This window comes from Tupaia chinensis, unplaced genomic scaffold (assembly GCF_000334495.1).
Source record: "Tupaia chinensis unplaced genomic scaffold, TupChi_1.0 Scaffold149028_1, whole genome shotgun sequence".
NCBI lineage: Eukaryota > Metazoa > Chordata > Mammalia > Scandentia > Tupaiidae > Tupaia > Tupaia belangeri.
This window is the reverse complement of record NW_006208874.1, coordinates 130,647-140,558: the sequence shown is the minus strand read 5'-3', so window position 1 is coordinate 140,558 and position 9,912 is coordinate 130,647.

Genomic DNA, 9,912 nt, shown 5'->3' with positions numbered 1-9,912 from the left:
AACAAGATGACATTTCCAAATATCTGATTAGTAAGATTTGCTCTTCATGTCAAAACCGAGCGCCAGTGAGGAGGTGGGGGAGAGAGACACTCTCGTGTAGCATTCCTTATCTGGACAATTCTCCCAAGCGATTTGACAGCTTGTGTAAAAGAGCTTTTCGATGTTTGCACCCGGGGTCAGCAGGTGGCATGGTGGTGAAGGCGTCGGACTCCCACATGGTCAACTGTGATTTGAACCCCAGACCTGGCGGCTTGACATTTACAGCAGACATTCATGCATGTGTGTTCAAAATCCCAGGAGGAGAAGGTAGAAGAAGGGGCTATGGCATGGCCATCTCCCTTGGGGCTTTCTCACTTTCTCTCCCACTATCTCTGTCTCTCTTCAGCAAGCACACATGCCCTACGGCAAAAACCTTAAAAACAAAATGTACATACTGTGCCCAGTAATTTTACTTTTTAGAAAGTAACCAGAGCTATGTTCTAAGATATATGAACGAAGATACTCATTATGGTTATAATGACAGTAGTTAAAAAAATAAAAATAGGGGCCGACAGATGGCGTGGTGGTTAAGGTGCTGGACTCCTACTTGGCTGACTGCAGATCGAATCCTGGACCTGGCAGTTTACTTTCCCTTCTTTCTCTCTCTCTCTGTCTCTTTGGTCAAATTAAAAAATAATAATAAATTAAATTAAATTAAATAATTATTTTTACAAAATGGAATTAAATGCACTAAACGTTCAGGAAGATGGGAAAGGCTACATAAACGATCACGAATCCACGTAAGGGGACACTCGGAAGTCCACTGCACGTGAGGCCGAAGAGCCCCAGGGTGGATGAGTGGCTGGTGCACCGCGCCCACAGGGGGTGAGATGAGGGCCTGCTGCATCCTGCCAAGAGGCGCGGGGTCCCTCATCCTGGAATGGGGAACAGAGGCTGAGCCTTTGAGCAGGACTTAAAAGAAGTGGGGCCTTGGGGCCCGGCCTGGCGGACCTCCGGGGTCTGTGTGGGGACCTTAGTTGTCAAGGGCAGGGAAGCAGCAGTGGCGTGTCATGGTCACTGGACTAGGAGAGAGGGGACAGGGTTCCTGTGTGCTCCCGTGTGTCAGCGACCGAATGAGCAGAAGCTCTGAGTGGCTCAGACCCCGGGCGAGGCCTTCTTGCCGGACTCGGAGACTCCGCTCTAAGCTCCTTGAACTGAGGGAGAGCCACCGTGCCAGGATCATTCATAGATGAAATTCTGGGGGTTATTTTTAATCTAGGAATAACTTTTAAACCTAAAAAGACACAAATGATCTTGGTCATACTTGATGAAGGAACAAGAAATAGGTGCATCAGGACCAGCAGTTGGTGTAATGGCCATGCCACTGGACTCCCATCTAGTCGACTGCGGTTCGAATCCCGGACCTGGTGGCTTAAACTCATGCCAGGCACGTGTGTGTGTGTGCCCAGGATCCTGAGAAGAGAATGGAGGAGAAGGGATTGCAGCATGGCCATCTCCCTTGGAGGGTGATTTCTCACTTTCTGTCTCTCTGTCTCCCTCTGTCTTTCTGGAGCACCACCCCCACGAAAAAACCCCCCCCCCCCCCCAAAAAAAAAAAAAAAAAAAAAAAGAAAAGAAAAATAGATGCATCGACGTGGCTGTAGAACAACAGGACAGAGATGCACCCAAACGTCTGTGTTTTCTTTACATTCATTTACTTATGTCTCCCTTGAGCAAGAGAGCAGAGATAGGGAGGCAGTGCCTGTGTCAACGGACGCAGGCTGGAAGATGGTCTCAGCCCATTCCACACAACGCCAACACGTTAGTAAGAGCGCTATGGGCTTTCAGGTTGGGGGTCTAGAAATGTGACTATTGATCCTGGCCAGGACCAGCAGGTGGTGTGGTGGTGATTAAGGCGCTGGACTCCCACAGGGCCCACCACAGTTTGAGTCCCAGACCTGGTGGCCTGAAAAATCACACCATGCGTGTGTGCCCAACATCCCAAGAGGAGAATGGAGGAGAAGGGATTGTGGCATGGCCATCCACACCATCCCCAAGGGGTGATTTTCTCACTTTCCTGCTCTGTCTCTGTCTCTCTCTGGTGAGCACAAGTTTCTTACGGTATAAACTTAAAAACAAAAAAGAATACCTTTAAAAGGAATAAACCTCGTCTTCCCAGCATGGGCTATCTCCTCTGGTGCATACACCCACCTTCCCAGATAAAGAGCTGCAGACTCCAGGGTTCCAACAAAACCTAACTAACCCCCGAGGCCCTTATTCGCCTTCGGTTCCCTAGACATTTCTGGCTTGGGAAAATTTATAGTGCCTCTTCACACAAACTGTGTCAGCAGACCCTTGACAGTTCCATGGCCAGGGGCCGGCAGAAGGTGTGATGGTTAGGGGCACTGGGCTCCCACATGGGCCACTGCGGTCTGAGTGTCAGACCTGGCAGCTTGCTTGTTCACTTTCCCAAACTCTTGCTCACTCTGTCTCTCTCTGGTCAAATTAATTAAGTAAATAAACAAAGTTAAATAAAATAATTCCTTATAAAAAAAAAAAAAAGATAGTTCTGGGACCAGCAGTTGGCATAATGGCTATGTCGCTGGACTCCCATGAAGTAGACCGCAGTTCGAGTCCCAGACCTGGTGGCTTAAACTTATGCCGGGTGCATGTGCGTGCGTGCCCCACATCCCAAGAGGAGAATGGAGGAGACGGGATTGTGATTGCGGTGTGGCCATCCCCCCTGGGGGGTGATTTCTCACTTTCTGTCTCTCTGTCTCTGTCTTTCTAGTGAGCAAACACACCCTATGGCAAAAATCTCTCAAAAAACAAAAAAAAGATAGTTCTACTCCCTGTCTCCAGCTCTGTAGTGGCTCTTGGGCCCTTGTTTTGCATCTTAGCAACAAAGGAAGAACTGGTAACCTGGCTGGAGGGAAGGAGGGGCTCTTGTTCCAGCAGGAGACTTTAAAGCCAGGACCACTGGTAACTGCTTTCACAGACGGGGTTTAAATCACATTTCCACGTGAACACGGCCCTCTCTAAGCCCACGTGGGGGCAACCGGACAGTGGGAAAGACGGAAGTGCTACTTACTTGAAAGGTTCAACTCTGTGCCGGTGGTGTTCGAATCGCAGACTCCTGCTGTTCTAGACCTGCGTCCGGTTCCACGTTCTGTGTCCTGGATCCATCCTGGTTCCTCACAGGTGGGAGCTGGTGGCCACCTGCGAACGCTGTGGGGATTTAAGTTGTGTAAAATAGACACGTGTAAAATATCTGCACTGAGCTTAGAAAAACGTCTTCACAAAATTCCTCCGACAGTGAAATTGCTGCTCCTTGGAGGCTAGCGAGCTTCTGACGGAGGCTCCTAGAGACCTCGTGTGTACTTGGAAGGCTCATACTCAAGTCTTTCTCCTGAAGGAACGACTTTCTTTTTATGACTTGAGGGGAACATTATAGTCTGGATAGAGAGGCCAGCAGGTGGCGCGGTGGTTAAGGTGAGGGACTCCCACTTGGCTGACCACGGTTTGAGTCTCGGACCTGGAAGCTTGAAACTCATGCCAGATGTGTGTGTGTGTGTGTGTGTGTGTGTGTGTGTGTGTGTGTGTGTGTGTGCCCAAGATCCCATGAGGAGAACGGAGGAGAAGGGATTGGGAGTGTGAGCATTCCCTCTGGGGGTTGATTTCTCACTTTCTGTTTGTCATGTCTTCGTCTCTCTGGCAAGTCCATGCATCCTATGGCAGGAAACAGAACAAAACAAGACCCTGTTATAAATAAATAAATAGTCCTGATAGAATTAGAGTTTCAGAATGGAAGCGTTTATTTTTTTTTAATGTCTTTCTCTCTCTTTTTCTTTCTTCCTTTCTTCTTTTTCTTTTTCTTCTTTCCTTCTCTCTTTCTTAAACAAAGGAGACAAATTGAGAGGCAGCAATCCTCTCAGAAGGATCAGGACAGCCGCCCCCGGCCCCAGCCAGCCAGGGTGGAGGATTGGGGCATGACTGGCAGGTGCAGGGAGGCTGACGGACGTGAGTTCAGGACCTTCAGAAAGAAAGAGAAGAAAAGAAAAGGAAAAAAGGAAAGAAAAGAGAAGAGGAAAGGAAAACACTTGATAGACTGATACACGAAATATAGTTTGCTAAATTGAATTCTCAAATTCAATCCCGTTTTAAAAAGATCAGAAAGACAAATTCCATTTCCCGCCATGGCCTTAAAAATCATGACGACTTCTGACAGGAGAGTATTTTGGGGGATCTATGGAAGCCTTTCTATGTTCAAAGTTCTACAAAATAAGAAAGTCAGCATGATTTTAGTGAAGTTAATTGTTGAAATTTTAGGCTCGCAAAATAGATGTTACAAGTGACTTTTAAAAGAGTTATTAATCACGCCAGGCGCATGTGCGTGTGTGCCCAAGATCCCGAGAGGAGAGTGGAGAAGGAACTGCAGTGTGGCCGTCCCCCCAGGGGGTGATTTCTCACTTTCTTTCTCTCTGTTTCTCTGGCAAGTGCATGTGCCCTATAGCAAATAATCTCTCTCTCAAAAAAATTATTAAAAATTCTAACTATAAAAATGCAGATACTTAGGGATTTTATTTATTCATTTATTTTCACTTCCTCAATTCATACCATTAGAAAAGGCACGATGCTTTAAACCTACCTCACACTTTAATGGCGGCCCATTCATCATAAGGGGGAACAGTTAGTCTTGTAGTTAATTCGGGTTGACTCCTTCTACACGCTCTTAGTCACACTTAGTGCGTATGTATGCACGCCCAGAATCCCAAGAGGAGACTAGAGGAGAAAGAACTGCAGTGTGGCCGTCCCCCCAGGGGGTGATTTCTCACTTTCTTTCTCTCTGTTTCTCTGGCAAGTGCATGTGCCCTATAGCAAATAATCTCTCTCTCAAAAAAATTATTAAAAATTCTAACTATAAAAATGCAGATACTTAGGGATTTTATTTATTCATTTATTTTCACTTCCTCAATTCATACCATTAGAAAAGGCACGATGCTTTAAACCTACCTCACACTTTAATGGCGGCCCATTCATCATAAGGGGGAACAGTTAGTCTTGTAGTTAATTCGGGTTGACTCCTTCTACACGCTCTTTTCTATCCTCTCTCACACACAGGCACAAAGAGCTCATACTTTCACACTTATCATGTGATTTTCTTAGTCCTTTTTTTTTTTGAGAGGTTTTCGCTATAGAGTGCGTGCGCTCGCCAGACAGAGAGAGACATAGAGACAGAAAGTGAGAAATCACCCCCCCAGGGGGGGTGGCCATGTCACAATCCCTTCTCCTCCATTCTCCTCTCGGGATCTTGGGCACACATGCACACACGCCCGGCGCGAGTTTTAAGCCACCGAGTCCGGGACGTGAACTGCGGTCGACTACATGGGAGTCCAGCGACATAGCCATTACGCTAACTGCTGGTTCCTGATTTTCTTAATCCTTTAATGCTTCATTTTCTCATGCACATTTCATCTTACCAGAGGATAAAGATGTATCAGTAGAATGAAAATGGATTAATCCGTTCCATGGAAGGTCTAGCTTGACTTTGTTCTTCTGTAGAAGGAAGATTCCAACCACCACCTGGGAAAAGATTCTCTCAGTGTCTCCCATCAGGGAGGCCGGTCACCAGGAGACCGGGGCCCTGTCCTGTGGCATTGGCATGTCCCTGCTATGGCCAGGCTGTCTTTGAACCCACCTGGACCTGAAGAGAGATCTTTTCCAATGTGCCGAAGGATTTGTTCCAGTTAAAGTTGTTGGTTGTGTTGTTTAACATCGCTCCCCTCTCCATTCCCAAATGAAGACTCTTCAATGTAGGAAATTCAAGAAACACAGAAAAAGACAAAGAGTAGAAAAACAAACCAGAACATCCTGTGCGTTCACTATCTGGTGGTGACCTTTGAAACGACAGCCTTCTAGACCTTTCTGGCTATAGTTTGCATGTGTCCCCTCTGAAATGCAGGTGCTGCCCATGTGACAGTATTAAGAGGTGGGGCTTGGCAGGGTTCCTCCTACGTGAATGATTATCGCTGCCTTTATGAAGGGACTTGACAGAGGGGTTGGTTCTCTTTCCTCTGTACCTTCCACCACAGGGGAACAGAGCAAGAAAGCCTTGCCCAGAGGCCCATGCCTCGATCCTGGATGTCCCAGTTTCTAGAACTGTGAGAAATAAGTTTATATTCTTTATAAGTTACCTAGCGTCAGGTATTCCGTTACACTAGCACAACATGGACTTAGGCGCACACAGCACACATGCTTTACAATGTCTCTATGGCTGTCTGTTTCTGGTGTCAGCACGAAGACTGTCCCGTGCCAATAAGTACCTTGTATAATAGGAGTTTTAGATGTCAGTACCTGTACCCCACTGCATGTAATCAGCATAACTTATTTTGTTTATCTCCCATGGTTGGAATTAGTTTGTTTCCAGGATTTTTTGTAATTATAAATAACAATAAAATCAAAAGCATTTAAAACTGCTCACAGTGGCCAGCCCTGTACCCTAATGGTTAAGGGAGGTGAATTCTGCATGGTTAACCATGGTTTGAATCTTGGTCCCAGTGGCTTAAAAACACATGGTAGCCTGTGTGAGCATGTCCCAAATCTCAACAGGATGGGCAAACGGAGGAGAAGGGATCACAGCATAAGTGTGCCCCATGGGGGAGGGGGTGCTTTCTTCCTCTCTCTCTCTCTCTCTCTCTCTCTATGTCCCTCTGTCTCTCCCTGGCAAGCACATGTGCCCTCTGGAAATCAATACAAAAACAAACAAACAAACAAACAAGCCAGAGAATAAAGCAGGAGACCCAGGCTCTTAATTGCCAAACCATTGTTCTTGAGGATGATTGAATCCCTACTAAAGTAGGTATGAAAAGCCTTCTTGGGGCCTGCAGGTATGATGGTGGTCAGGCCACTGGACACACACATGGTGGACCATGGTTTGAGTCCCGGACATGGTGGCTTACCCTCTCATTTTCCCTCTTTCTCTCTGGTGAGTACACATGCCCTGTAGCAAATTAATAATAATAATAATAATAATAATAAAATTAAATAATTCTTTTAAAAACGTAATAAAAAAAGAAAATGTATCTTATACTGATGTGCTATATCAATGAATAAACCTGAAAGGCTGAAGCAGGTTATTGTTTATAGTTATGCTTACAAATGACACACTTGATCGGTTTTCAAGCGTAAGGACAAAACCTTTAAATAGAATATGTTTAGGGCTGCCTTGCCCCATGCCAGGCTGTGTGACAGCTCGAGGTGGCTGTTTGGACTCTTACCCCTTTCTCTGGATCCAGCTGAAGCCAGGCACCCTCCTGTGGAAGGCTGGTGAGCCAGGAAAAGGTCTTGGGTCTCCTATTACACAAGGGGGTGCCCACCCCAGCCTGCCTCTCTGAACCCCACCGCTCTGACCATGGAAAGAAAATGAACACTAATTACTCATGTGGACACTGTGAACATAAACCTGAAGACAGATACGTAACAGCATCTTGGATCTCTAAACATTAGACAAATGCGAGCCCTGTCGCATCCCGCTATGCTCACACCAATGAGCAGCATCATTTTATATGCGTGGGCATTTACCTAGCTGAACTCCATCAGCAATCTACCAGCCAGGTGGGTGTGGAGGAGAGAGGAAGGACAGGGTAGCAGCATTTTCGCTCTGGTGAGTCCCTGCTCAGCCTGAGAGGTAAAGAATTCTCCTGTGTCCTCCAGGGTCTCGCTTCTGCGGGGTTTCTACAGGGTGAGAGCTTCACCCTGGAAGGAGACACAGCCTCCTTCATGAGACCCCTGAATGCAAATCCACCATCATGTGGTGCTCACAGAACACATCGGCTCCACGCTGGAGATTCGAGGGCAATTTCGATTATACGTGTATTTTGCTTTATGTACAGAATTAGAAACGGAGCTCCCTCACAACCGTTCTCAAAAGCAGCTCCACGGTTGACCCTTATTTTACAGGGGAGAAAGCCAGGGACTCAGAAATGGCCAGTCGCCTGGCACAGCAGCCCTGAGACGTACACTCGGGTCACACCTACGGCATTCCGGTCAGTGTCACTGTACAATGGTGGCATGCAGCGAACACCCTTGATGTCACCAGTGGATGGGCACCTCGGAGGGTGGTAACAAAGACTGTATCTCTGATGTCAGGAAGATCCTGGTGAGTAAAGGTTATCTGTGAAAAAAGGAATTTCTAAAAACTCGGAAATCAAATAGCCTAGGGCCAATAGGTGGTGTGGAGGTTAAGGTGCTGGCTTCCTACCTGGCCAACCAGTGGTTCAAGTCCCAGAACACGCCGGGCACTTGTGTGTGTCCAAAATCCCGAGAGGAGAATGAAGGAGAAGGGATTATGCTGTACCATCCCCCCCGGGGGACGATTTCTTACTTTCCCTCTGTCTCTCTCCAGTGAACACACATGCCCTATAAGGAAAATTTTTTTTAAAATCCTGTATAAGAGAAACAAAATGTCCAGTAAATTCAGGTCCGATGAAGGGTTTCGGGTCCTGAGTGAGAACTCGCCTCCTTGCCCTTCCTCCCACCAGAGGATTTCTGGAATATTGGGCTGAAAGGTTGAAGCATGACTCTCTGGGAGCCTGTGAGGCCACCAGGGACAGTCAGGCCCAAGAAGACACAGTGTCCCCTCAGTGTGAGCGTTTGAATGATTTTTCTACTTATTTTCTTCCAAAAAGCTCCCTGTGCTCGTGGCTTCTGGCTTGCGGGAAAAGCTCAGCTCTGCCTGACAGCTTTATAGGCCCCGGCGAATCTGGTCTGGGACCGCACTCTGCTAGCTCACCGGGGCCGCTCTGGCGTTCCCTGTCCAAATGGAAAATTTAGTGTGAAAGCGATTTAGCTGCAGGTGAAAATTGAGTACGTATCACAGCGCGGTTTCTCACCACCAAAAATCCATGTCCTGCTTGGGAATGAAAGCCCCCAAACCAAACTGCCTTTCCTTCTCCTGAGCAATTTTCAGCCAAAAGGAAAAGCAGTTTGATTTTTTTGTGAACCCACAAAAATGTGGTACTTGCCAGTGAGGAAATCACATTTGTACGACTGTTTTGAGGGTGTTTGTCTCATCCAGGCAAACGGGAGAGTTTCACAGAAAACTGCTTTGGGGGCCGGGGGGGGGGGGCAGGAGGTGGTGCCTTTATAGAAAGCAAAGTGCCTTCCTTGGAAGCAGGGATGGCTCTAAGAGGTGGACTCAGAAGCGCTCTCCTGTCTCTGCTGTGTTGATCTCTCACCGATTCAGATTCAAGCAGACTCCCACAAACCACACTTTGAACTTTTCTTAGCTAAACTTTGTTGATGGATTTAAGCTGTGGCTTAAAAACTGGGACGAAAGCATGCACATGACAAGACCACTTTCCCCCAACACGAGAGACTCTTCCAGGCGAGTGCGCGCGCTCGCCAGAAAGACAGAGAGACAGAGAGACAGAGAGACAGAAAGCAAGAAATCACCCCCCAGGAGGGATGGCCACACCACAATCTCTTCTCCTCCATTCTCCTCTTGGGATCTTGGGGATGCACACACATGCACCTGGTGTGAGTTTAAGCCACCGGGTCCAGGACTTGAACCTTGGTCGACTACATGGGAGTTCAGTGACACAGCCATTACGCTAACTGCTGGTCCTGAGGAGGTGAGTTCTAAAGAAGGTACCTGCATGGAGCGTGCTCCCAGCGTGCTTGCGCTGCAGTATACCTGAGGCACCTGCGTTTGCTCCCTGCTGCCTTTGCCAGGGGTTGTAGACCCAGATCTTGGGTTCAAACGCTGGGCCATTTTCACTGGACGTCTATGTTTCTGCGAGATTTCACATGGAAGAACTTTGGACAGCATGCAAAAGATAGTAAAGAGATGCCATCCGAAAAATTGCACTCAGGATGGAAATGCAGCAGACCTGCCCCCTCTAAGACCTGGGTAACTCGGGCTGACCTGAGCCT